The following is a 6,238-nucleotide window of genomic DNA, read 5'->3' on the forward strand; positions in this document are numbered from 1 at the left end:
CTCCGGCGATCCTTCCGCTTCAGCCTTCCACGTAGCTGGAACTACAGGCGCGCACTACCATGCCCGGCTGTTTTGATTTATTGTAGAGATGAGGTCTCACCAAGTTGCCCAGGTGGGTCTCGAACCCATGGGCTCAAGCAATCCACTCACTGTTTTGTTTTTTTTTAACATCCCTGATGCTCTGCACATTTTTTCTTTTTCTTTTTTCTTTTTTTGAATTGGAGTCTCACTCCATCATCCAGGCTGGAGTGCAGTGGCACACTCACCGCCACCCCAGTGTCGGCTCGCTGGGCTCTGGCGATCCTTCCACTTCACCCTTCCAACTTGCCGAAACTACAGGTGTGCACTACCATGTCTGGCTAATTTTTTGATTTATTGTAGAGACGAGGCCTCACCGTGTTGCCCAGGCTGGTATCAAACCCACGGGCTCAGGCAATCCTCTTGCCTTGGCCTCCCAAAGTGTTGGGATTACAGGCGTGTGCCACCGCTCTGCACATTTATATTACCTGCCTGCCCCCCAAAGGCATTTGAATCTACAAATCCTGCTTGAGATCCTTCAGCCTTTTCTGCAGAACCATGGGAAGGATTCAACTGATATGGTCCACAGTTTCTGGCTGGCGGAGCTACATGGCAGAGGCTGGAAGGAGGCTAGTGAGAAGCATTAAAACGATTGCACCCTGAGCAGGATGCGTAACTCTGCTGTGAACACTCCCCAGTCCCAGGCTGCAGGTACACCCAGACCTTCCGCCCGGCGCCGGTGTTGGTGTGAATTCTGGATGCTGCACCCTCAGACTCACCTTCCTCCCCCGGGTGCCAAGTCATCCCACCCTGTCCTGGACCCAGAGGGGACCACTCCAGGCAGCAGGGTCCCTACAAGCCTCTCAACTAGTGTGCGTTGTATTTGTGAGATAATTACTAATGGCACAGATCATTTTTATTAGCTGAGCTGTCTGCATTAAAATGATAGATTTTTTTTTTTATTAAAAACATCTGAGGGAGCTGCCATCGCAGCAGGAGAAGGATAATTTTCCACTTAGTTTAAGAGCAGATGGTTACCAAAATGTTCAATGTAAATAAATTGAGTCTTGGCCTAAATGTTGGGTAAGTGTATGGGATATTGTCTGATCTGCTTCAAGCCTCCTGCTCTCCCTGGCTTTCCCAGTCCCTCCTTCATGGGGACTGCGTAGTGATGGAAATTCTTTCCCAAACCACTTGGGAGAATCCAGACCCAGGTGTAACAGGCTGCAAGGTGAATAATGATCTTTCAGGGTCCACTGCAGAACTGACATTGTTACAGCAGCTGGAGCTAAGAGGTCAGGGAACAGGGTGAACAAAGCCAAGAATCTATCCTGCCACAGAGCAGAGGTCCAGGTAGGAGTCAACCTACCTAGGTGCTCTGAACCTCAGCTTTCTATCTGAACAGTCAGGGCTTTGGCCTGGCCACAGCTCCCAAAATAGGTTAAAGAGGAAAGCAAAAATTTCTTTTTTCTTTTTTTTTTAGAAAGCAGGATTTGTTGAGAGGACAAAAAATCTCCCTGAGTGGGAGGGGACCCAAGGGAGTTACCCACAAAAATTTCTTTAAAAAGAAAAATATTATTAGCAACGAAAGTGATCGGAAAACATAGAAATAGGTTTCTCTGTTGCAGGACTTCTCGGAGCATTTACTGTGTTCATATGGTTTGTATTTCTCCAAAGGGAGCAACCATAAACAGTAGGTTCCACATTTAACGTCCACGGAGCCCTTTTTTCCCCCAAGGTGCATCGTACAGTTTGGGAAGATCTGATGGGAAGTTTTTCCAAGGGCTCGTTCGGCTCCAGAACCTCTGCTCTGTGAACCACTGTTATCTGGAGACGTTCCTCTGTCATACAGTCACTTCACAAGTGTTCATGGCTGTTGGCCACGCTCACAGCTCTGGGCTAGGAACTGCATATTCACAGGTGCAGTGAGCGTCCCCATCTCTCCTCTGCTGGCCCCAGAGGTTGCCTGAAGAAGTTCCCGCCTGCTCCCCTTATTCCTGCATCACTTTGGACATGTTTTCCAACTATGGCAGCAGACTCCAAGGAGTTAACAGCCTGAACCACAAGAGTGGGAAGTGTGAATACACAGCCCGACTTCCTTGCTCTTTAGGGGGGCAGTTCTGCGGTGTGTTCCACAAACTCTCAGAGATTGCCTGTCCCACAGGAGCCTTACAAATCTGAGCTAGCCTCAGATCTGAGAGAGCTTGCATCTAAGTTTCTTTCTTGGTTTTTTTTTTTTTTTTTTGGTTTTTTGGGGGGTTTTTTGAATTGGAGTGTCACTCTGTTGTCCAGGCTGGAGTGCAGTGGCACATTTATGGCCACCCCAATGTCGACCTGCTGGGCTCTGGCGATCCTTCCATCTCAGCCTTCCAAGTAGCCAGAACTACAGGTGAGTGCTAGCATGCCCAGCTAATTTTCGATTTATTTTAGAGATGAGGTCTCGTCAAGTTCCCTGGGCTGGTCTTGAACCCCTGGGCTCAGGCAATCCACTCACCTCAGCCTCCCAAAGTGCTGGGATTACAAACTTGAGCCACCAAGCCCACCCTCTAAGGTTCTTTATTTACTCCAAAGAAATCAGGGGTCCAGCAGGAAAAGACATTGTTTTATTAGAATTTACAGGAGGCATGGATGGCGGCCAGTCGGTGAGGAAGGAATCTGCACACCTCAGGACGGTACAGCAAGCAGTCGGGCAAGTTCATAATTCATCTGGCTCCCCGGTGGTTACAATCACAGAGAGTAAGGGCCCACATTGTTCTCAGCTCTGCTCAGTTTACCAGCACCCCAGGACTTGTGACTCATAACTGGGAATATGCACATTCTGCAGAAACCAGCCTTGGCCAAGGGGAGGAGCTGCCTGGGGGAGGAGCAGAAAGAAGCCAAGTTTAGGGGAAAGAGTCAATGTTCCGACAATTACCTCACCTTGCCCAAACGGACTGAGCAGCCACTGCTCATTGCAGCACCTCCCCGCCCCCCATGAGCACTTGCGGACTTTTGTCCCTTACCCACTCTCCCGCCACCCTTTCCGAGATCACCTCCTATGCAAAATATCCTTGACTCAGGTTCTGCTTTGGGGGGAACCCAAACTAAGGCTGTCCCGGCTCACATGGATCTCGTAGTCGCATGACAGAGGCAGCAAGAAATGAAAATTCAAGTAAACAAATACGTGATTACAAATTGTGATGAGATGAGAGCTATGAAGCGAAAAAATAGTTACAGAGAACAAGGCAAAGGCAGGTCTTCCTGGTGCTCGATTGGGTGCGGCTTTGGGGGGACTCAAGTGCCAGGGAGGCACTTGTGACCCCACAGCCAAATGTGAATGCCCTGGGAAAGAAGCAGTCATTGAACAGAATGGTGCAGGACAGAGACAGGGGCCACTCTTCTGGGACTGCTGCTCGCCACACTGAAGAGCTGGTCTACATCCCTCATTCACACTAAAGTGGACAAGACTAATATCCTTGTGTATTGACTTTCTACAGAGATGAGTGCATTTTCTCAGCATTAGCCCTAGGGCAAGTCTGAATTCTTTTTTTCTCCCATGAGATCTTTCAAGTGCCCCGAAGGCATTGTCTACCTCACAAATGCGGGTGTCCTACCCTAGTCCCATCCACTCCAGGAATGGAGTGGTTTCCCATCAGTAAGTTGCATCTCTCTCTCTGTCTCTGTCTCTTTCTGCCTCTCTCCTCTATCTCTCTCTGTCTCTCTCCATCTCCCTGTCTCTCTCTCTTTCTCTTTCCCTCCCTCTCTGTCTCTTTCTCTGTTTCTCTCTGTATATCTCTTTCTTTGTCTTTGTCTCTCTCTCTTTCAAGAATCGAAAGGGAAAATCCAGGGTACAAATAGAGTCCAAATAAAAGATGATCTTGCAGACAGAAACACTGAGAAAGAGACAGAGATGTGGGGTGGGGTGGGGAGATGGGGAAATGACACCCACTGAAATTGCCAACACTGATGATCCCTAATGGAGTTATCTATGAATTTTACTTATTCTTTATGACTTTCTGTTTTCCAAGTTTTTGTTCACTGAGCATCTTTCAATGCTTTTCTTTACACTAATGTATGATTTTAGATACACTCAACTGTCCTGGCATAGTAGGTGCTCAATAAATGTTCGCTGATCTTTTTTGGAAAATACCCCCAAATCTCAGTTCCTGTACAGACTCATGGGGATAGGTAGAAGGAGTCTCTGAAGTTCCCTTTCCCTAGGGCTACCATACTTTTCCTTTGTTTGAAGAAAGATATAAAATTCTTTCTTCAAACAAATCCTTCCTCTTGAGTCTAGAGAAGGGAAAAACAGTCTGGGTCAAGTGCGGGTGGGTGGGTGGTAGGGACATCCCAGGTCCTGAGACACTACCTTGGAATCCCTGGGGTTCTATTGGACCTCAGTGTAAAAACTATGACTTAGCCACCACTGCCACCACACACACACACACACACACACACACACACACACACACACACACACACACACACACTTTTCAAGTGTGGACACAGCAGGCTCAGAGAGAAACAATGGGCCCAAGATTATAGTAATTTTGTTAGTGACCAGACCAGATTACAGCCAGAACTTGCTCCAGGACAACATGTTCTTGGCCTTGACTGATCTGACTATCAGTCATGAATAATCACTATAGGCATCAGGAAGGGCTACATCAACTGTCTGAAGTCTTGAGTGCCCCCAAACCACATACCTGAGAATCCCCGGGTATTGTTGCTTATAAAGTGGTCAGGGGCACCAGAGAGAGAGGCAACAGACAAGACTGCAATCCAAGGAGACCCCACTAGCTCTGTTGGCCAACATCCCTATGTCTACATGGCCTCATCTGTAACGCAGAGATATATTTCTTTCCGGAGACAGATGATCTGTCAAGGTCTCTCCCACCCTGGGGTTAGCACAGGCAGTGGAAGTCAGAAGATCAGGCTCTGCTGTGTGCCTTTGGGCAACTCACTTGCCCTTTCTGGCCTCAGTTTGCTCCATCTGAGGGAGAAGGATTCGATTAGAAGGACATATCTGAGCTCAGTGGAAAAGTGACATGGTAGATCAGTGATGGGCTTTTGACTCTCCAGATGGAGACGTCCAGTCAGTAGCATGGCTCTATGCAGAGAGCTCTGTCCCAAGGAATCAGCAGCACTAGGCCTGAGGGTTCCTGAGAATGCTCTGAAATACAAGACCTCCTGGGTACCCCCACCCCACTGCCTCCAAAATGAAGACAGAGTCTCCCCAATCTCCTCTGCATGGCCCAGAGCTTAGGGATTCTCCAGGTAGAACATGAGGATAACGAGCTTTCGTATGGAGAGCTGGGGACAGCCAGCCTTGGACAGTCGCCCAAAACCATCCCAGCCCCATGGGCGGAGATGCAGGAGACAGTCTGCCAGGGAGAGCGCGGCTCACAGGTTGACCTCACTCTTGGAGTAAGTGTGTGTTCCTGAGAAAATTGCACTGAAATTGAATTTTTATAAATGGAATCCTATTTCGGCAATGATTTACAACACAATTTCCAAGACACTCCGTCTTCATTTTGGAGTAATGCTCCTAACGTTTTCGCTTTAGAACTCCCCTTCCTTTGATAAGTTCTGGGAATGTTCCAGTCAGATGGGGCCACAGAGACCACAAAGTCCTACCCTTTTCTTTTCTAGGTAGGGAAGTTGAGGCCTAGAGAGCGGCAAAGACTAGCATTTGTCCATTGCCTGCTAGGCCTCAGGTGTCATTTTAGCCCCCTATGTGTTCATGCTACTCAGTTTTCCAACAATACCACAGATGGAGTTGGTGTCATCCCCACTTTGCAGATAGAGAAACTGAGGCTCAGGCAGATTAAATGGCTGACGTGGGAACATCCACCCAGCTGGTAAGTGTAGCCTCTCCAAGGACTTCTCATTCCTCTATCCACCCAGCTGACAAGTGGCTGTTCCAAGGACTTCTCACTGCCCCCTCCTATGAGGGTCTTTGCCACCAGGCCCCTGCCCACCTCTCTGATCTCATCTTCTACTACCTCTTCCCTTGTACCCTGCTGGCCTCACTGGCCTTCTTTTAATCCTCAACCTAGACAGCCCAGGGCCTTTGGACCTGCTGCTACCTTGCCAGAGATGCATTTTTCTCTCATTGTCACGTGACTGGACTTCTCCATCCAGGTCTCCCAACTCAGAGTTCACTCCTCCAAGAGGTCTCACCCTTTCAATGAACCACATATCTTCTTTTTTTTTTTTTTTGAGTTGGAGTCTCACTCGG

Source organism: Carlito syrichta, unplaced genomic scaffold (genome assembly GCF_000164805.1).
Source record: "Carlito syrichta isolate Samal-C Ts95f unplaced genomic scaffold, Tarsius_syrichta-2.0.1 Scaffold308396, whole genome shotgun sequence".
Classification (NCBI taxonomy): domain Eukaryota; kingdom Metazoa; phylum Chordata; class Mammalia; order Primates; family Tarsiidae; genus Carlito; species Carlito syrichta.